Genomic DNA, 23,472 nt, shown 5'->3' with positions numbered 1-23,472 from the left:
TGAAAAACAGAGTTGCGACACACTTTGATCTCACGGCCGCGTGGTCACGTGGTTCGTGGAGCGCTCAATAGTTCCAAACTGTCAGTCTGTTTGAATGGGATCAAGCAGGAGATACAGTGCAAGCAGCAGTAATTTATCAATAAATAATCAATGATTGCAAGTAAATGCACCACAAAGAACGCTGAAAAATGAACAAGACAAACAATTTCAGTCAGTAAGCGATTTTATTATATAATTTATACAGGGAGAGGGTAGATAACATTTTATTTAATGAGCAGTCTTTATAGAAAATTATTAAACCACACATGCAGACCCACAGAAAGGCCATTTTTATTTAGGAAAACAATATTTTATTTCAAAAACATTCTTATAATAAAATACCAGTTTTACAGAGATGCATTTTATCAATTTACCTGCGAATGGGTTTGGGAAACGAACGTGAAATGAATGGGCTTCAATGCAATGTTTGGAACTATAGAGCCCTCCATGACACGAGTTACTTCAGCATTCTATTCTTCCAACGGAGGTCTATATGAGTGTCGCAACTCTGTTTATCAATGGCTCTATACAATTGTTTCAGATGTGTACAGAACAGGTTTCACTCACACATTTGTGATGACTAACACAGTGTAACCATAGAAACATTCTACTGTTTTGAGTGTTGAGCATCCACTATTTTGATCATACAGCAACAAAACATTTATGTTATTTATCAATCTGTAGAAGCATGTTCTTGTTTGGTGTTTTTCTTGCAAGATTTCGCAACATGAGAAAGTAAACGCTCATTCCTCTTGCACGTCGCATACATGTACATGTCCTTGATGCACATTGTTCAGTTTGGTTTCGTACACACCACATAGATTATTTTGTAAATGCTGATGTTACTACCAGGGGCGGTGCTACGGGTGGGCCAAGAAAATTATTTTTAAAGTCCCCGTGAACCAGAAGTTGCGATCGTTTTTACTTCCGTATTCTGACACATTTCCGAGTGAAAAGTAATTTCAAAGGAGAAAATTAATGGGCGTGGCTTGCATTTTCACTGCTAATTGATTGGATGTGTAAATACAGCTGTTGCATTGATTTTGAAATGAAACTGGCAGCAGACTGACAGTTGTAGGGGAGGAGTTAACGGATGCTCTGGCCAAGCCGTCTAATTTACGTAATTTCAGATGGATAGTCATGTCAGTACGGAATTGCATTTTCAGATTTTAACTGAAGATTATGAGGGTACATGAATTTAAAAATAAAATGACCCACATTGATAAGCTATTTACTATAAACGCTGCAATATTTCATGAAAAAATAAGAATTGTCATTTTTAATTTCACTGGGACTTTAATATTATTTTAAATATATTTTTTAACCTTAATTCTAAATGTGAATTGTATGAATTAAATAAAAACATTTGAATTGTTTGTTTATTAATAATAATATCCTAATATTATTAAGAATGTGCTCACATGACGTCAGTTACGTTACGCGCCAATATCGCGAATTGTTTCCTAGATGCCTTGGTGTTTCGAGTCTGACGTCATCACGCAACAGTGCGCAACAGTGTTTTTTAGGCCATTTTAACAATCAAATGTAGTTTAGATGGTTAGAGTAAGGTTAAGGTTAGGGTGTGGGTTAGGGTAAAGGTTTCGTAAGACTTGAAACACCAAGGATTTAGTTAAAACCAACAAGCCATGGATCTGATGACGTCAGACTCGAAACACCAAGGATTTAGTGAGAGCCGTCTCTAGATCAGTGGCGAAGAGGGGGGTCCAAGCATAGACATATATCATATATATATATATTAAATAGACGCTTCATTGTCCGCTGGATCGTATGTCAACGCCGCCACCATATTGGTGAGGGCAAAAGCTGACTACAAAGACATACGAGTGAATGGTGGAGCTGCAGTTATCTGGATAAAAACACAACATCGTTTTCATTTCTCAACTAATTTCAATACTTTTCTATTTAAGTGGAATACAGAAACGTTTTGGCTCCAGTTAAAGATGGTTAGCAGGGCTCTAGACTAACTTTTTGCACTGGTTGCACTGGTGCGCCACAAAAGTTAGGTGCACCCAAATTTTCGACCGCATCGCATTTAACACCGCAGTTTTACAAGTTCACTTTTTTTTTAAATCGCTGTCCATATAGGCAATATTGACTTGTAAATGATTAACTAACAATCTGGTCAACATAAAGTTCTTTATTTGAAGCACAATTCTACAAGAAAGCAGGGCTCTAGACTAAAGGTCTTTGCACATACAGTCCAAAATTTTCGTATGCGTTTTTTCATATTTGGCTCTCGTTTGTACGGTGTCTCTGAATTGTTAAAAAAGGCCACTCAAAATGCTTGACGCATGCGGAAAACGCAGAAAATCAAACCCGGTCCAAATTTTTTTATGACGGACGAAAATATCGGAGGCAGTGTGTAAATGTGATTGACACAACATGAGGTCGTATTTATTTTTTAACGTGCGGAAATTTCGGACGCAAATTACGGACTCAATGTGCAATGGGCTTAACACTTGAGAGAGGTGGCACTGGTGCTACCAAGTTATTCAGTTGGTGGCACCAGCCCTTAATTTGATAGCACCAGAGTCGTGGGGTGAGGTAAGAAAAAAGAATCACTAAAACTTCATTAAAATGTGTTTAATACATTAATAAATCAATTAGAAATTAATACAAATCATTGTTTATGATTGAATTATTTTTATTGTATATGTAAACTCTCTTTCAACACTTTACCATATTTAAAGCACATCTTTCTTAAAGTTACTTTCTTCCTTTATTTGTTGTGAACGTCTCCTATAAGAGAACACAATTCCTTTAATATCAGTGAGTGTTTTTGGGCCCGTCTGTTGTTGTTTGATGAACATTATAAACAGAGATCTTTATTATGCTACTGCCCCTTTAAGAGCTCACGCAATATACTGGAACACGTGTTTTGTTTCCCAACTGTTTGGTCACGAAACAAACTGAATACCTTTACAAGGTTTCTTGTTAATATGGGAATTTTTAGGTTATTTTGTGTTAATATGTCCGTTTCAGAGTAAGAAGGCGTGAAAGAGAACTCCGTTTAGTATTTTGTGCTCTGACTCTCTGGGCGCGCGCATATCTCAAACAACCCGCGAGACCTGAAGGCTTTTAGTGATTATTCTTCATGAAAGCTGTATTGATGCACGTTTGGCTTCTATCAATAGCGACTCACAAATAAATAGTATTTAGCGTGATGTATAACGTTTTGTATGCTTTGCAGTATTGTTAGAGAGCTTTATACAATAGTTTAGTGCATAAAGTTTAAACACGTGTTTCCTGCATTAGCTTCACATGCATACAATACTTGCAACACATTTCGTTATCTTTGCTGTTTTGTACCTTAGCAGGGGAATTCTTGTATTCTGCATATTTATTTAAGTTGCAATATTGAGCGCTTCACTCGTCTGCTCTTTCGGTCCTTCGCCTCTTACCCGCGAATTACGTCTCTGGGGGCAGGGCACTGATAGATAAGTGAATGGTTGAAGGAGGGGAGACGAAAATAAGTGACTGAATGCGCCGCTTGCGCAATATAACATTTCTGCGCATTAAATTTATAATACGCAAAAATTATATATTGATCAGTTTTACAGTCGCACCGGTGCGACCATTAAGAAAAACTTGTCGCACTGGCAGGAAAATTTGTCGCAAAATGAGACCATTTAGTCGCAGTCTAGCGTGTCAGAGCATTGGTTATGATTTTCGGACGGATCAGGCCTTAACTTAACATTCTTAACGAAAAAGTTGTCAATCGTTCTTTTCATCTTCTCTCATCATCCGCGGCTACATCTACTCTGTTTATCTGATGGGCCTATAGGCTACTCACCTCTCTGTCCGACTGCAGCACAGCATTTTCAAACGTACACACACGTACAGGAATATCTGGACCACGGCCAATCAGAGGGGGGTCCGCCCTTCACTATCTCTGATTGGTTTAGACCACGATATGGGCCTAATGTTGTCTGTTGTTGAACCACAGGGAGACTTTCGCAGAGACTTTTTGTCCCTCTAGGCTGGTCGCACCTGTGCGACCTCAGATTTTTTTTAGTCGCACCATTGAGAAATTAGGTCACATGTGCGACCAAAATTGGTCGCATTCTAGAGCCCTGGTTAGACTTGAAAATATATTTAATGTCATGCGGAACTGTTAAAACTCAGGCTTGTCAAGCAATCGTTTAGGCTTAATAATTGTCTACACATCGCTAATGTGAAATAATTTAAATTAAATGCACATGATCAGAACACAGCTCATTCACTTTAAAATCATAGGAAAAATCAAAACAATTCGTCTTTACTATATGACTATATACTGCTATTTCATACTTACAATGTACGGCAGTGTTATTTGTTTTACTATATCACATACATCATGTTTTACTGCTGTAACGGGTTTACCGGATAAATAAAAGAACATTTTTTATCTTTTTATCGTCTAAAATTACTACAGAAAAAGCAATTTCCACGGTGAAAAAACATTGTTTTTAAATAACACGTAAATTAAACCATATTACCTTGGGTGTTTTGTTCGATGATTCAAATAAATCTCAGAAACAATCTCTAGGCTACATGTCTGTTCTATTCTCAACTACTGCAACCTGGTTATTTATTCTGTTGCTTGTTTTGTCTACAACATATCAATGAACATGGTGCCATCTAGTGGATTCTCACGAATAACAGGCACAAATAATGGATTTCACATTTCCTTATGACAACCATTAATTTTAAAGTAGGCTATAATCGAGACATGAAGCAACTAGAGACATGGTAAAGTTGTACTCTACGTATATCGTAAACCATTGAAATACGTTAAGAAATGTAAATGTGATTGTGCTCTTAATGTCGAAAAAGCGCAGCTCTCCCATTGGGTTTAGTGGGCTTTTAGTGAACTGTTGCCCTCACCAATATGGCGGCGCCATTGACGTATCACAGCAGCGAAGCAAAGCGGCCAATGCGGCATCTAGTTATTTATTATGTCTATGGGTCCAAGGCGGCACTGAACACTCCTGCCATCCAATTGGAAACTCTGGGTGCCACCCCAAAATTTGAATCGCTACTTATGTTGATTGACATCTGATTTCGCCTCTTGTTTTGACGTTTGTCGCACCGCACACGAAAGTCAAGCGAGTCGGCATTTATTCTTTACTTTGTTTAGAATGGGAAAAAAAGTTGTTGTGCGATGGATTGTACAGCGCGAAGTGGCGAGATTTTGCACCACTTCCTGCCGTAGCTGTACCCCTTAGCAACAACCGGCTTCCGAATTAGTAAATCAAAATTGTCTGCCTCCAGATCTGTCCGCGATAGAAGAACAGGTGAACACCGGCTAACCAGTGCTGGGAAAATGTCCAATTACCATTATTGATGGAAAGCCACGCTCCTTCAGTTCTTATTGGTATGAACAGTTTAAATGGATTGAATATAGCGATACAAAAGATGCCATATTTTGTAAAGCATGCAGACATTTTCCTGAGGTAGCCAACACACCGAGATTACTTTCACAAGAGGCGGTTATAAAAATTGGAAACGCCTCCGACAGGCCTGTAACAAACATGAGTCTAGTATATCGCACGCAGTTGCGCAGACTTTTGACGCATAACGTTACAGGGACAGCCATGCACCACAAAGCCATGGGACCGTGTTAAATAAACTGCACGGTGATGCTGTTTCATTTGTAGAGCAAAGTTTAGTGAATTGCATTTGATGCCACAATGGTACAGAACACCGGTCCATAAATTTTTCTTAAAAATTACTCCGGTTGAAAGTGTGAAGCGAATTATTCCGGCCCAGCTATCATCTACTTTCTGTATCCGCCTCTGGTTACTACCCACACTTTTTCTGAGTTAATTAGATCGTAGAATGTTTCTATACAGATAAAGATGCAGTCTTCAGCACATATTTTAGGAGAGAAATTATGTATTTTTTGCCAAAAATGTTATATTTTTAACGAAAAGCCTCATGTTTTCTAAATTTTGACAAACAAACAACTTGAATTTTGCCAGTGTCTAACAATGTTTATGAACAATGAAAATTCATGGTCAGGACTTGGTTTTTCAGACTTGTTTTATACTATTTGTCTCTGTCAGTTTACTCTTCCACCTAACCGAAAGTGTCTTTCTCTTGACCATGATTTTGCAAGTCCAATTCTCATGTAAGAAGTCACTAACAAAAAATGTATTCATAAGGTAAACGTATAACATACATTGGGTATGAGGTTGAAGAAGGTAATGTCTGGTAAAACCTAGCAATAGCCAACCAGAAAAAAAGCTTTTTTCCTCATTTTGCTTTTGGGGTGTTCACCGGAAACATTCCAAGCAATCTTCCATGCAAATGAATCAATAACAGCCTTTGCTTCGAATTCTCCACCCTATACTACAGCCGGAATGTCTTATTTTTACAAAATATGGAAAGCCACAGGCACAGCTGTGTCACAGTTTGTCAAGATAAAACACCTGCCATTCTTTCTTCTGACTGTCTGTTTTTAGTTGTACAAGGTAAATTTTGAATCTTACTTAAAATGACCGAAAGAAAGCTAAAGGAGGATAAGATAAATAAACGCTGTTGTGAATCCTGAACCATAAGATGCAATAAATTATTTTCATACTCTTAGTAGCTTGAATCTGGCTACTCATGAAACAAATTAAATTGTAAACAAAGTGTGGCGAGGGGAGCGTGGTGTAGCGAGGTGTGCAGCAGGAGAGAGAGCCGGGAGACGAGCGGTAAGTGAGTGGAGTAATTACAGACGATCAACACCTGTGTCTCGTTCCAGTAAGGGCGCGGGGAGAGTATATAAACATCGGACAAAGTCACAGTGGGAAGAGAGAGACGGACTCGACGCGAGCTGCCACAAACCCAAACTTCTCAGTCAGCAAGGGGGACCTTCGCTGACTTCAGAGCGACACAAGCCAGGCTAGAAGGAAGACCGTGGATTTATGTTGTGTACTTTTGATGCTCTATTTAAGTTGGTTGTTTTATTTAGTGTGGAATAAAATCGTGTCAGTCTCGCCAACCTCGTCCTCTTCCTTCCTTATCTCCACGAACACGCTACACAAAGGTTCATGGTTTTACTCTTCAGCATGTGCACGGCATTTGCATGCAACATGCAGATGTGTTTAAAAAAAGAGTAACATCTGCAAAAGGCAGACCCCACGTCTTCTATACAAGGAGATTGTGTTGTGGTTATGGACAAACTTGCATGTTTAAAACAATCATACTTATTTTCTTAACAATTCACTGAAATTCACAACTGACATACTGTAATTCCTCCTGTGAGAGATTCTGATAGAACTTGAGTACAGATGAGTAAGAGCATCAGTATGTGAGATATAACATCAGTGAAATCTCGAACATCAGGCTGGAAAAAGTACTAAACAGAATTGTAGCAGAGGAATAATTAAAAGAAAAACTGCAGTCCTACCTGATTGAAGTATAGTGTCTTCTTGATACAATCTCTTAAGTACCAGCGCTCTGCAGATCTTCTCCTGCGCTAGATATAAAAAAGGGCAAATATTATTTAAAACACTGGAAAAGGGGAGGAATCCAACGCTGCTCTATATGAAGAAAAACATTAAAGTGAAATTTAAGTTGGAAATGAAATGTTGCCTGTAGAGAATCATACATGCATGTATTAGTATGAAAACTCAAAAGAAAAAAGTGACCAAATGAGATAACTGCCCTCGACTAGAGATTTCTTTGGTCGACTAGTTGTTAATTTAGGCCATTAGTTGACTATTCGCACGTTTATGATATTAATTTAAACATTTCAATATACATGGGGAATGGGGACATCAGATGATGGTTTAAGCTTCATGTATGAAAAAGATATCTTATGTAACAGCTAACATTGTTTTAAATTACAGAGCTATACAAAACCATTATAATGAGCCTTTAAAATATAAATTAAGTGCTCAAGCGCACACATAATGCAATCCGCTGCAACACCGCCACAAGTTATGATTATACGTCTCAATACAATATTTCTAGTGAACTAGTGAAAATTGAAAAAAAAGAATTAGGCAAAAATTTTAGGCAAACGAAACAAAACTAACATATTAACAAACTAAAATATTAGTGCAAAAAATAAAAATGCCTAACAAAACCTTTTTTCTCTGGATCAGACCGCAAAAATAGCCTATAATGTGATAAATAGCCTATAATGTGAGTATTTTCTTAAAAACTAAATTCAATGGTAGCAATATTTTAAACGTATAATATAAAATAAATTGTAAATAAACAAATAAATAAAAAACAGCAAATTGAAGCACTTAAAAGAAAACATATCAGTGGAAAAATCAAGCAGACAGCTTTAAAACCGAAAGAAAACTCTGAGGTCAGAATGCAGAAAATAGGAATAATTAAATATATTCAATAGCCTACAGTGTATTAACCAATGTTGTGCAAGTTACTTCCAAACTGTAATACATTACAGATTATTTGTTACTGTTATTTAAAAGTAATCCCTTACCTTGCAATATTGCTGTCTCAGAATTGTAATACATTACATGACTCCTGTATTACTTTTGAGTTACTTTCACCAAAATAACTACAGAAGTAGAATTTAACATTCTAAAATGACAAAATGTCTTTGTATTTTTGTATTTTCAAAATAGAAAATACTTTTTGCCAATCAACCTCTTTATTAGACTGCTCATTTCTTGAATTAACTAGGCTATACAAAAATACATACAAAAAAATACTATTACTATTACAAAATAATAGTATTTTGTATTTCAAATGGATGTATTTGAAACACTGCCCATCCATGCAGTCTAATAAGGCGGTTGATTGGCAAAAAGTATTTTAGTTTGAAAATACAAAAATACTATGATTAAACACATTTAAATACAAAATACATTTAATTTTTTTCAAAGGTATTTAAATACAAAACAGTCCCATGCATTTTAATATGACAAAGCTGAGATAAGATACTGTACAACCTCACTTCCTGTGTGTCATCCTCACCATCTGACATGTTGACACAAATGCGTTACACACAAACTGATAAACTACTTGTACTTTTGTGTTATAATCAGCTAAGGGTGTATGTACTGTAAGACATGTTTTAGAAGAAAAATTATTTATTGTTTGCCCTATATTATTGGGCAATGTTCAAGATGCTGGAAACATCAGTTTTATGAATGATGAAAATATGTTCCTAAACCAAAAGATACCAAAACCATAAATCAAAACCAAAACATACTTCTGCAACTATAATGTTACCTGATAAACAATGCACGGCCCAGTATAAACGAAAAATCATGGTCACAAGAAAGATATTTTAAAGACGTCTCCCTGGTCTTTTTGGCAGCATTATTATGGCGATTACCAGCATTTACTGTCATTTTAATTTCAATAAAAACAAAACCCACGCACAGACAGCATAAAATCTCGAATGAAAGAAACAAAAATTAAAAAACACTAAAACCACCCAGAAACTAAAGTCCCTACAGGGTTTCCACAAAACAAAAAGCTAATAGAGGGAGTGGGGGTTAAACAAACAAAAAGCACATCATAGACACTTGTCCAATCTTATTTAATAAAATATTTATTTTTAATAAAATATGTATTAAAAATGCTATTAACAGCATCAATACTCACCTGTTATCATTCAGGAAAAAATAAAATGTACATCCCCATTACACAGAGATGAAAACATTCAGACATTATCTCATGTCATGTTTACATGTACTGTAGTGATATATTGTTTTGATGTTGATCAATCTGTGTTTCCCCCTTTAAGAACAAGTGCACCACTGTCTTCTGGCAAAACAACAATCTTATCTGTAGTGCTAGTACAAGAATACACTTCATTTTTCTCTGTTTTTTATCAGGTTTTTGAAAGCGAAATTCATCTTGTATGATGATGGGTAAATACCACATTGACAAAGATGCTTTAATTTTAAACTGTAAAGTATTTGCTTCTAGTTTGCATTTACTATTATCATCACTTCAAAAATCTCCTCCGAAAAAGCTTGAAAATATCCCATATTACAGAACAATTAATTATTAAATAAAAAAGGTATAAAATGCATTGCCAATTAGCACCACCTATCTGACAGGTGTGAATAACTGTTCAGTGTGACTGCATTTCGTTAAAAAAAAACACTAAACAGCTAATACAGAACACTGCTGTCAGGATTCTGAACATAACCAAAACTCCTCACACTGGTTTTCAGCTCCAACCATTCTCTTTTAAAGGTCTTTGAATTTTAATACTTTTCCTCATTATGTATCCCGTTGCTGTTCTGATTTTCTGCAAATCATTTTTAAATCAAGTACTTTAAATTGCCTTTGTGTATGAAATATACATGCTCATAAATTTGCCTATACAGTGGCAAGAAAAAGTATGTGAACTTTTTGGAATTTCATTGTTTTCTGAATAAATTTGTCATAAAATGTGATCTGATCTTCATCGAAGTCAAGGGTATTGACAAACATAATGTCTCTAAAAATAATAACAAAAAAAATTCTGGTCTTTCATGTCTTTATTGAACAACATTCATTATTGAACATTATCTTCAACATTCAAAATGGCAGTGGAAAAAGTAAGTGAACCCTTAGAATGAATAACTGGTTGACCCCCCCCCTTGGCAGCAATAACCTCAACCAGGCGCTTCCTGTAGCTGTGGATCAGACCTGCACATCGTTGAGGAGGAATTTTAGCCCATTCTTCCTGGCAGAACAGCCTTAGCTCGGTCATATTCGTTGGACGTCTCATGTGTATGGCCCTCTTCAAGTCAATCCATAGCATCTCTATTGGGTTGAGGTCTGGCCTCTGACTTGGCCACTCCAAAAGGCGGATTTTGTTTTTCTGAAGCCATTCTGTTGTGGACTTGCTCTGGTGTTTTGGGTCGTTGTCCTGTTGCATCACCCACCTTCTACACAGTTTCAGCTGACGTACAGACATTCTCACATTATCCTGAAGAATTGTCTGATATACTTGGGAATTCATCTTCCCCTCAATGATTCCAAGCTGGCCAGGCCCTGATGCAGCAAAGCAGGCCCAAATCATGATGTTTCCTCCACCATACTTTACAGTTGGGATGATGTTTTCATGATGATATGCCGTGCCCTTTCTACGCCAGATGTAGTGCTGTGTGTTTTTCCAAATAGTTCAATCTTAGCTTCATCAGTCCACAAAACATTTTGCCAATACCGCTGTGGAGTGTCAATGTGCTTTTTTGCAAACTTCAGGCGTGCAGAAATGTTCTTTTTAGTAAGCAGTGGCTTCCTTCGTGGTGTCCTGCCGTGGATACCCTGCTTGTTCAGTGTTTTACGTATTGTAGACTCATGAACAGCGACGTTAGCAAGTTCCAATGATGCCTTCAAATCTTTGGCTGTCATTTGGGGTTGTTTCTTTACCTCATTGATGAGTCTTCGTTATGCTCTTGGTGTCAGCAACAGTCCCAAAGTGTCTCCATTTGTAGACTGGTGAATTTCTTTGAAATAACTTTGTAACCCTTGCCAGCTTTATGTAAATCAACAATTCTTAACCGTAGATCCTCTGAAAGCTCTTTTTGGCGAGGCATGGCTCACATAAGCGTGTTCTTCTTGTGCAGCGCAAACTCCAAAAGTTTGAGGTGTTTTTATCAGTCAAAGTAGCTGTAGTCCACACCTCCAAACTTATTATCTTAACGAGACTCCAGGTGTGCTAAAACCTGACTCCAATTAGCTTTTTTGAGGTCATTAACTCAAGGGTTCACATACTTTTTCCACAAGCACTACGAGGTTTTTTTGGTTGTTCTCAATAAAGACATGAAAGATCAAAAAAATGTTGTGTTATTATTTTAGACACATTTTATTTGTCAATACCCTGATGAAGATCAGATCACATTTTATGACAAATTTATTCAGAAAACCATGAAATTCCAAAAGGTTCACATACTTTTTCTTGCCACTGTACATGCCTATATACTCTTTTCATATCATTTTACTGGGTGTGAGGAATGCGATTGCAAGACCAACAAGAATGTTGATCCATGGTCTTGGCAAAATCATGGCCGCTGTACAGGGGCTTTTAACTTGTGTCCATAAAATGAACCGTCCTGATTTCCATAGATACTGTAGTCATGCAGACATTTCTTTTCAATCTACTTTAAGGGCAGCCTTAATTTATGTTAAATACCAAATCTAGACATAATATGCCAAATGAAAGTAAAAAGTTTTAAACTGTTATAACAGCTGTTAAGATTATAAGCAATTTCCCTTCATCATAAACAACAGCACTTGTATGCCTTTATGCTACCAGTCGTAATAAACAACTACAAAACATTCTGTGGGAATGTCTGAGATATTTGGATTTCAGTACAGTCCACCAAAATGAACCATTGGCCAAAAAATTCACAGCTAAAAAAACATCTGTGGAAACTATTCAGATACATGAAAACACAATCCATGTATTAACTGATCATATATTTTTTTCTTTTATGCTCCATCTGTTACGATTTGTTGCTTTTTTCATAACAGCTGAAAGATAGTAAATGTTATATTTGTCAGAGAAACATACATTTGAATTGAAATGTAGCAACCAGAAAAAACTTGTTTTAATATGTTGACTAAATATTTATTATATACATGCTTCAGAGTTCAGCTATCTGACTAATAATATTACAGTGAAATATTACAGTGACAGCAGTGTGTTTGCTGTACTTTTACTGTACGATTAGTCAGTTCCTGTCTGCATCGCTGCTGGCGGTTTGTTTGTATCCCTGCACTTTCACTTCATGTATTTTATTATCGTTACTTATCATTGTTGTTACTAACTTATCCTGATATCTCAATAACCCTGTTCTTGTCATTTACTTGAAGATTCTAAACCAAAATTGATAGTTAACTTAACGCCGTTAGCATAGCATTAGCGTGTTAGCTTGCTTTCTGTCTACACTGTGGAATACAGTATCATCTTGCCTCTAGCTTGTCTTGTGTGCTAACTGTTTCTCTTTTTAAGCGTATATACTACGATTCATCGAGCAACCTTGGTAAGTCGGAATTGCTCTTCAAACCCAGTGAGTTATGGCTTCTATTCCTATTATTGTTACTTGCACCTCATGTCATATGTTTATCTTAGCCTTCTCTGTCAGCTGCGAGGGTTTTATATGCAATAATTGCAGGGAAATAGTTAGGCTGACAGAGAAGATCTTAGAATTAGAGTCTCGCATCCAATCTTTATCTGAGGATAGTAAGAGTGTAAGGACCATAGAAAACACTTTGGATGCGAGCAACGTTAGAGTACACAGCTCAGTTCCGGTTGAAAATCCCCCGCAGCTGGGAAACTTCGTGACTGTGAGACGGCGTAGTCGCAGGACAAAACATCACTCGACCGTTCCGATTACAGTCTCGAACAGGTTTGCCCTGCTCAGTGACGCACCGACTGAGAAACTTGCTGAAAGTGCCCTAGTCATCGGTGATTCTATTGTTCGGAACGTTAACATAGAGGCACCAGCCACCATAGTCAAATGTTTACCGGGAGCCAGAGCGCCTGACATCAAGTCAAATTTAAATGTGCTGGCTAGGGCTAATCGTAAATTCAGTAAGATTGTTATTCACGTCGGCACAAATGATGTTCGATTCCGTCAATTGGAGATCACAAAAGATAATATTAAAGAGGTGTGTGAGCTCGCAAGCATGATGTCAGACACTGTAATATTCTCTGGCCCCCTCACTGCTTATCGTGGTGATGAGATTTATAGCAGATTATCATCACTAAATGGCTGGTTGTCTGAGTGGTGCCTGCAGAATGATATAGTTTTTATAAATAACTGGAAGAGTTTTGAGGGCAGACCTGACCTGTTGAAACGAAATGGTCTCCATCCCACCTGGGCTGGGGCTTCCCTCCTGTCTAGAAATATGGCAAAAAGTCTTAATGCTAATGCTAAAACTTGACTCGCTGGGGCCCAGGTCAGGGAGCAGACAGAATGGCTTAACCAACTGTCTGCTTGCAGTCTCACGTTGCCGAATACACAAAATGTACAACATGTAATTATCCCTTCTCCCAAACATCACAAAATAGAGACTGTGTCTGTCCCCCGGATTAGCAAACATAAAATAATGCGTAAACCTCTTGAAAGTAATTTAATAAACGTTAAACAAATTAAACATGAACAAAATACAGATAATCAACTGTTACGACTCGGATTGCTAAATATTAGATCTAATAAAGCACTTTTTGTTAACGATATGATAACAGATCATAAAATAGACATGCTCTGTTTGACAGAAACATGGCTAAAACCAGATGATTATATTACTTTAAAAGAATCTGTCCCCCAAGATTATTATTATAAACATCAGCCTCGTCTAAAAGGCAGAGGGGGAGGTGTCGCAGCACTTTACAATAACTCTTTTAGCATTTCCCAGAAGTCTAACTCTAAATACAATTCTTTTGAAGTCATGGTACTTCATGTTTCAACACCTAATACTAAGGATAAAACATTTTTTAAATTTATTCTAGCTATTGTATATAGGCCTCCAGGGCACCACACAGATTTTATTAAAGAATTTGGTGGGTTCTTATCAGAACTAGTACTGGCCGCAGATAGAGTCCTTGTCGTTGGTGACTTTAACATCCATGTAGATAACGATACAGATGCCTTAGGAATGGCTTTCAAAGACACTCTTCACTCCATGGGCGTTAGTCAACATGTGTCAGGACCCACTCACCTTCGTAATCATACTTTAGATTTAATACTGTCTTACGGTATAAATGTGGATGACGTTAAAATCCTTCAGCAGCGTGAAGACATCTCGGATCATTATCTGGTATTATGTTTGCTTCACTGGCCTACGGCTGAAAATCAAACTCATTGTTACAAATATGGTAGAACAATAACTTCAACTACCAAAGATGCGTTTCTTGATAATCTGCCTGAATTGTCTCAAATCTCTAGCATGAGAAATAACGTTGAAGATCTTGACATTACCATTGAAAATTTTAACTCCACCTTCTCGGAAACGCTAGACACAGTTGCTCCTCTGCGTTTAAAGAAGATTAAAAATGGCAGCCCCACACCGTGGTATAATGAACACACTCAGGCTCTTAAGAAAGCGGCCCGAAAAATGGAGTGCAACTTTAAGAAAACTAAATTAGAGGTATTTCGTACAGCATGGAAGGATAGTTTTCGAAAATACAGGAAAGCCCTAAAAACGTCTAGATCCACCTACTTTTCATCACTAATAGAAGAAAACTAGCACAACCCTAGGTTTTTATTTAACACAGTGGCTAAATTAACAAAAAATAAATCGTCAGCGACTTCAGATTCTGGATATCAGCACAACAGTGATAAATTTATGAACTACTTCACAAATAAAATCCAAGATATTAGAGAAAAAATTATAACAATGCAAGCAGAAGTGAAACCCGCTGAACAAACTAACTACAGTGCCCCTAAGGAGAAATTGCAATTATTTTCTACCGTAGATCACGATGAACTGTCTAAAATCATTAGATCATCTAAATCAACAACATGCATGCTAGACCCTATACCTACAAATCTACTGAAAGAGATGCTCCCAGAAATTATAGATCCTCTTCTTAGTATTATAACTCATCTCTGACATTAGGACATGTGCCTAAAGCATATAAGGTGGCTGTTATAAGGCCCCTTGTCAAAAAACCCCAACTCGACCCTAGAGAACTAAGGAACTACAGGCCTATATCGAATCTACCTTTCATATCTAAAGTTCTGGAAAACGTAGTTTCAACTCAATTATGTTTCTTCCTCCAAAGGAATGACATCAATGAAGAATTCCAGTCTGGATTTAGAGCACGTCACAGTACAGAGACTGCTTTGATCAGAGTTACAAATTAGTGTTGTCAAAAGTACCGGTACTTCGGGTCCAAGTCGGTACCTAAAAATAAAAAAGATGTCGGTACCTAATTTTCATAAGACCCGGTACCACCGCCGTCCCGGGTCAACAGGGTACTGATGCTCTGTCTGACAGGTTGTCAGTCGGAAACTTTTTATAGACGCAATAAGACGTGATGAGCGGATAAGCGCGGCTCCGATCCACAAGAGATGCGCACAGAAATACTTCAGATTAAAGTCATATCACGAAGAAAACGAACAGAGTTTCAGAGGAAGCATCCGGATTTAAGTTAACAAGTTCAAGCGGTAAGTTTCAAATTCTGTTCGCGTTTGCATTATGAATGTTATATCATATGTTAAGTTAAAGGTTACGTTAAAATAAACGTCCCTGTTTGCGTGTTAATTTGTTAGCGCCAATGCTAATCCAGTCAAGTGTCCTTATTAACCATTTAATGCTTTTATAACTGTAATGGGGAAAAATAAGTGGGAGGACAGGATGGGGTTTACAGTACCTATTTTATATAGGCCTATCTGCAATCTATGTGCTAGAAAACTAGCATATTACTAACTGTATGACTAACAATGTGTATATGTCTTGGATAGATAACTCTATTAGGTTTAAAAAGACACATTTAAACTAAAGAAAAATCTATCTGTTGCATTTATAATTTTAATATACAGTTACCTTAATGTAAGTAATCTTGTGTAAATGCAGTATAAAAACTGATGTTTGTTTTAATATTGAATATGCATGTTTGTTCGGTCAGTTGACTTACTGAAGTTTATTCTATTTGTCTTATACAGCAGCAGACTGAGTAGGATGAAGACCCCAGTGAGCACACAACAGTTTTGGCAACAATTAACTTGTATACTTCATGTATACAAAATGGCATTGCTTTCTATACATTTATATTAACAATGAGCTTTATTAATAAAATTGTGTTTCAATTAGCATGTACTGGTGTTTTGCTTTGGTACCGAAATTGGTACCGAGAACCGTGGATTTTTGCTGGTATTGGTACCGACTACTGAAATTTTGGTACCGTGACAACACTATTACAAATGATCTGCTATTGGCGTCTGACCGAGGTTGTATCTCGTTATTGGTGCTGCTAGACCTTAGTGCTGCATTTGACACCATTGACCACAGCACACTCCTACATAGACTCGAAAATTATGTCGGCATTAAGGGAATAGCTTTGAAATGGTTTAAATCTTATTTATCCAACCATTTTCAATTTGTATCAATAAACAATGAGGTGTCACGCAAATCGCAAGACCAGTACGGTGTACCACAGGGCTCAGTTTTAGGGCCTCTGCTCTTCGCATTATACATGCTACCTCTAGGAGATATAATAAAGCGACACGGAGTTAGCTTTCACTGTTATGTTGATGATACTCAACTTTATATTTCCTCGAAGCCTCACGAAACACAGCAGTTCCATTGAATAATGGAATGCATAGGCGATATAAAAAACTGGATGAGTAACAACTTTTTATTACTGAACTCGGACAAAACAGAAGTGTTACTTATTGGACCGAAAACCGCCATACGTAACAACCAAGAATACTGCTTAACTATGGACAGATGTTCCATAAAACCCTCGTTGTCAGCTAAGAATCTTGGCGTTCTATTCGATAGTAATCTGTCATTTGAGAGCCACGTTGCCAACACCAGTAAAATTGCATTTTTCCATCTTCCGTGTGTCTGTGCGTCCGTGTGTGTGTCTATGTGTGTTAGTACGTGTGCATATTGTGTGTGTGGAGCGTCTGTATGTACGTATGTCTGTCTTCTGTGTTTTCACGTTTTTCTTGTTTTTACAGGTATAACTTTAATTGTTTTGCTTATAGTCAATATGTCTCATGTACAGCTGCTTTGTAAACAATGAAAATTGTAAAAAGCGCTACATAAATAAAGTTGAGTTGAGTTGTGTTGTGTTTTTACAGTAACTAGTATTTTTCATTATTACGCATTAAAGATATTTGCATTATGCCCTGTAATTAAAATGATAAAAAATGTGGATTACCCAGAATAGAGACCTTATGAGTGGTATACAGTGTAACATAGTTTTGTAATCAATTACCTTGTCAACATCGTGACAATATTATTTTATGGTTTACATCAACATTTAGCTATTTATACCCATCACCACAGTACCAAGGCGGCAAAAACGCAGATTGGTTGACTGCCATCTGTAGTGCATACTTGATTTCACACCTATACTATACCTACAACTGCATAAGTAAATTAGGTTAGATGTCACTTTGAAATGTTTGTCATTAATACACGCACAGATAACATCAGCATCAACTATACTACTGTTCAATATAAAGAATTTACATGCAGTAGGCAGAATTTTATTATTTGCCAAGATCACTAAGGATGATTCACTAGCCTAAATAAACATAAAGCAGAGCTGTGGGGAAAGAATCTCTGATTACTAATACACATCTGCTGAAGTAATACCAAAACGCAGACATGAACTTTTGTCAGTTGTTCGACAAACAACAACAACAACAGCAGAACCTCAGGGAGCTTCCAACTTCCACATACAAAATAACACAAGAAAGATCAGATTTGCCACAGCGGACATATATTAACAACTCAGTTTACCTGCTCTTGAGCTGCTAACTGCTAACTATCTGGTTGGTGAATACTTGACAGAAAAATGAAAAAAAAAACTCTTTCTCTCAACAGGTATTGGTCTAGCTTTTGTTGAAACTAGTAACTTTGTATTAGCACCTATTGTATTATTGTACTCCTGTATGACATATCGCTTATTGCTCCCTGAACTCTCTGTAAGTCGCTTTGGATAAAAGCGTCTGCTGAATGACTAAAAGTAAATGTACCTGTGGGATGATAGAGGGCTTCTCTCCCGGGTCAATGCTAGTTTTTTTAAAGTAATGTATTATAAAGTTTTGCTTAAGACGGCTGCTGAATTCAATTCAATTTAAAATATATTTTTACGGAATATATTTTTCTGTACAGAAATCAGGCAACTTCAGGCCAGATCAATCGAAGACACGGATCATTTGGAGTAGTCCAAGCCGCGATTTCTTTACTATCTGGTTGGTGCAGACAGTCATCCTTTGGATGTCATGTGAGAAACTACGCTTATGGTTGAAAGCAGAGCCAAAGCTAACCATCTGGCTGAATCATAGTTGAGTCTGTAATGACAGACCAAAACTTAGGGGCATAAGCAGTTCATCCAAAGGTCTGGAGGTTTCAATAGCATGTTAACATCTACACCAGTGGTTCTCAAACTTTTCAGATCAAGTACCACCTTTAATAAAATTAGTTGTTCCAAGAACCACCAAATGACCGCCATAGAAATCAAATAAATAAACAAACAAACACTCAAATTAATAGTAGAGCTGTGAATCTTTACTTGCCTCATGATTAGATCAGGGCCGGTTCTAAACATTTGGAGGCCCTAGGCAAAATTTATTTTGGAGGTCCCTTAAAGTACCCCCATCCCCTCCACCTTTTCGAATAAATAACGTATTTTTTACACTGTAAAATTTTTAACAGTTTTAACAAGTTACTGAAATTATTAAGTCTGTTTCAATTTGAAATAGTTTAAAAAATAAAATTTTAGGGCAGCCGGGATTTATTATTTTTTATTTATGTTTTGCAACAATTTTAGTATATAGTATATATTTAAAATGGGAAAAAAGCACCATCATAAATAAATTACTTAAAATCAGTCAGCTGCAGGAAAGTGTTTACCCTCTTTATAGCTACATTCAGAGACTGGACCAATGGACTATAACGTCTCGGTTACGTTTGTAACCTCGGTTCCCTGATGGAGGGAACGAGACGTTGTGTCGAACCGACAGATGGGGTTCGTCCCTGAGAACCAATCGTTTCCGACTGCTTAGAAAAGGCCAATGAAAATTGGCAAATGAAATTTGCATGCCGGACTCCGCCCCGGACATCCAGGTATAAAAGGGAGACGGTGTGCATCATTCATTCACCTTAGTTCTGAGGAGCCTGAGACCTCTCACGACTGCTGCAGAGGACAGCACGTGTTGTGGCAAGAGGACACAACGTCTCGTTCCCTCCATCAGGGAACCGAGGTTACAAACGTAACCGAGACGTTCCCTTTCTGTCGGTCTCTCGACGCCATAACACTGTGCCCTGTCACAATCTCAACGAAGCGACGGTGACTGACCTGGGTGTGTCAGCCGTGAACGCTACCGCGAAATTGTAACCTACCAGTGGGTAGGTAGGGGGTCCCAGAGCTTTCTTGAAAGGTGGGAAGGCCCCTACCTTCGGCCTCACAGGCGGCGGCCTTGTTTCTCTAACAGCGAGAAGCCGCCCGGAACCGTAAGGCACTGGGTAAGCGCTACTTCCTCAAGTGGGGGATGCGCTACAGAGACCACTTCCTACCGCAGGGAGGAGAATAGTGGAAATACCAACATGGTCTCACCGATGGGGAAGAACTCATGGGAAGAAAGTGCGGCTGAAGAGAACCTGCGAGGTGGAGGTCCACCCGGGGAGGTCATGGGTTACCAAGGTGGGAACCAGCATGAGGATACATCAGATGGAACCGCCCTACTGGGGAGTTGCAACGTCTGGTAGCACTAGGTCCGGTTAGAGCTATGCTGCGAATAACTCAGGTGATACCCGGCCTAAGGGGCAGGGCTGCTCTGCCCAGCCCGCCCCAGGGGGTGCTTGCTTAGTGATTGATGGAGTGCCTGTTCTTCGCCCAGTGGGGAAAGAATGGAGGCTAATCGGTATACTGACCCACTCGAGAGAGGGGGAAAAGAACCGAACAGGCGTACACCCTGCCAGTTGCCGGTCCTACATGTGGCCATGCAGGACGCGGGCTGACACCGGCTCTACGTGGAGTTTGTAAAACCTCGCGAAGGTGTTGGGTGTAGCCCAACCCGCAGCTCTGCAAATGTCTGCGAGAGAGGCCCCCCGTGCCAAGGCCCAAGAGGAGGCAACACCCCGGGTGGAGTGGGCCCTCACTCCTAGGGGGCACGGGCGATTTAGGGATTGGTAAGCTGCCTTGACAGCGTCCACAATCCAGTGGGCCAACCTCTGCTTGGAGACAGCTCTCCCCTGTTGCTGACCTCCGAAACAGACAAAGAGCTGATCCGAGCTCCTGAAACTCTGTGTGCGGTCTAAGTAGAGGCGCAGCGCGCGTACTGGACACAACACGGACGGGGTTGGGTCTTCCTCCCCAGTGGGGAGCGCCTGTAAGTTCACCACCTGGTCCCGAAAGGGAGCGGTGGGAACCTTGGGCACGTAGCCGGGCCGAGGTCTCAGGATAACGTGAGAATCCCTGGGTCCGAATTCTAGGCAGTCAGGGGACACGGAGAAAGCCTGTAGATCCCCTACCCTCTTGATGGAGGCGAGCGCCAAAAGGAGAACCGTCTTCATCGTAAGATGAGGAAGAGAGGCATCCCCTAGGGGCTCGAAGGGGGGCCTGGTGAGACCTGTCAGGGCTACATCCAGGTCCCAAGAGGGTATGGAGTGCGGACGAGGCGGGTTACGCCTCCTCGCACCCCTTAGGAATCTAATGACCAGGTCGTGCTGCCCTAGAGACTTTCCAGCAACTGAGTTGTGATGAGCAGCAATGGCGGCTACATACACTTTCAGTGTGGAGGGGGAGAGGTTAGTCTCGAGTCTCTCTTGTAGGAAGGACAGCACGGACCCGATCGCACAACTCCGTGGGTCTTCTCCTCGAGAAGCACACCAGGTCGAGAAGAGGCGCCACTTGTAGGCGTACAGTCGCCTAGTGGCAGGTGCCCTAGCCTGAGAAATGGTAGCTACCACCGCCGGGGGCAGACCACTCAGGATCTCCTCGTCCCGTCCAGGGGCCAGACATGGAGGTTCCAGAGGTCTGGCCTGGGATGCCATAACGTGCCCTTCCCCTGGGAAAGCAGGTCCTTCGTCAGGGGAATCGGCCAGGGGGGAGCTGTCGTCAAGAGCATTAGCTCCGAGAACCAAGTCCGGTTGGGCCAGTGTGGCGCAACGAGTAACACTTGATGCTCCTCTTCCCTGACCTTGCACAGGGTCTGTGCAATGAGGCTCACTGGGGGGAAGGCGTACTTCCGCTTGTCCCGCGGCCAGCTGTGCGCTAGGGCATCCGTGCCGAGGGGTCCCTCGGTCAGAGAGTACCAAAGCGGGCAATGGGTGGTTTCGAGGGAGGCAAACAGGTCCACCTGGGCCTGCCCGAACTGCACCCAAATGAGCTGGACTGCGCGGGGGTGGAGTCGCCACTCTCCGCGAGGCGTAGACTGACGAGAGAGCGCGTCGGCTGTCTGGTTCAGGTCGCCTGGGATATACGTGGCACGCAGGGAGCGGGTCACCTGCTGACTCCACCGGAGGAGGCGTCGGGCAAGTCGTGTTAACTGCAGAGAGCGAACGCCACCCTGACGATTGATATACGCTACTGCAGTAGTGCTGTCCGACCGGACCAGCACGTGCTTGCCCTGCACGAGAGGCAGCAGCCTCTTCAATGCAAGTAGCACAGCCCACAACTCTAGGCAATTGATATGCCAGCGCAGGCGGGGGCCCGTCCAAAGCCCCGACACTGCGTGCCCGTTGCACACTGCACCCCAACCCTGCAGGGAGGCGTCTGTTGTCACCACGACATGCCTCGTAACCTGCCCTAGGGGTACCCCTGCCCGAAGGAAGGCCATGGAAGACCACGGGGTTAGGGTGCGTCGGCAGCGAGGCGTAATCACCATCTGCCTGCTGCCGGTGTGCCACGCTCCCCAAGGAACTCGACTCAGGAGCCAGTGTTGAAGCGGCCTCATGTGCATCAACCCGAGGGGTATCACCGCCGCCGAGGATGCCATGTGTCCCAGGAGCCTCTGAAAAAGTTTCAGGGGAACCGCCGACTGCGTGAAATGATCCAGGCAGTTCAACACCGACTGGGCGCGTACTGCGGACAGCTGCGCTGTCATGGTGACAGATTTGAGTTCCATACCAAGATAGAGGATGCACAGGGGAGAGCATGCTCTTCTCTCGGTTGACCTGTAGTCCCAATCGATCTAGGTGCCGGAGCACCAGGTCCCTGTGTGCACACAACAGATCTCGCGAGTGAGCCAAGATAAGCCAGTCGTCGAGATAGTTGAGTACCCGCACACCTCTCTCCCTGCCCTTTTCTAAGCAGTCGGAAACGATTGGTTCTCAGGGACGAACCCCATCTGTCGGTTCGACACAATGTCGAGAGACCGACAGAAAGGGAACTTTAGTTTTTTGCGGACTGTCTTGGCTGGTGGACAGTATATAGGGATACTGTAGGTATGTTCCACTTCTAAAGAAAGAAAGAATGACAGACTATTTAGGCCAATGTAGGGGTTGACAAAATCTTATTATCAGGTACAGTCCAGTAGCATTTTAACAAAGAAACTGAATAATGTAGAAACTGCTTCTTCACTGTATGAATTAAATAAACTTTTTTTTTTTATTTAAATAAAGAAACAAAACTTCTTTAGTCAAGAGCAGTTCATGATTTTGTATTTTGTTGTTTCATTAACATTGACGACAACAACATCAGCCCATATGTAAGGGATAATGTAATGCAGCTGGAGAATAAGCCCCGACAGTGTGATCAGGACACGACACGAAGGGTCTTCTTGTATCACACTGAAGGGGTTTATTCTGCAATAACAACAGTCACTTTAA

Source organism: Triplophysa rosa, linkage group LG12 (assembly GCF_024868665.1).
Source record: "Triplophysa rosa linkage group LG12, Trosa_1v2, whole genome shotgun sequence".
NCBI classification, from domain to species: domain Eukaryota; kingdom Metazoa; phylum Chordata; class Actinopteri; order Cypriniformes; family Nemacheilidae; genus Triplophysa; species Triplophysa rosa.
The sequence above is the reverse complement of the archived record's forward strand: the minus strand, read 5'-3'. Positions refer to the sequence as shown.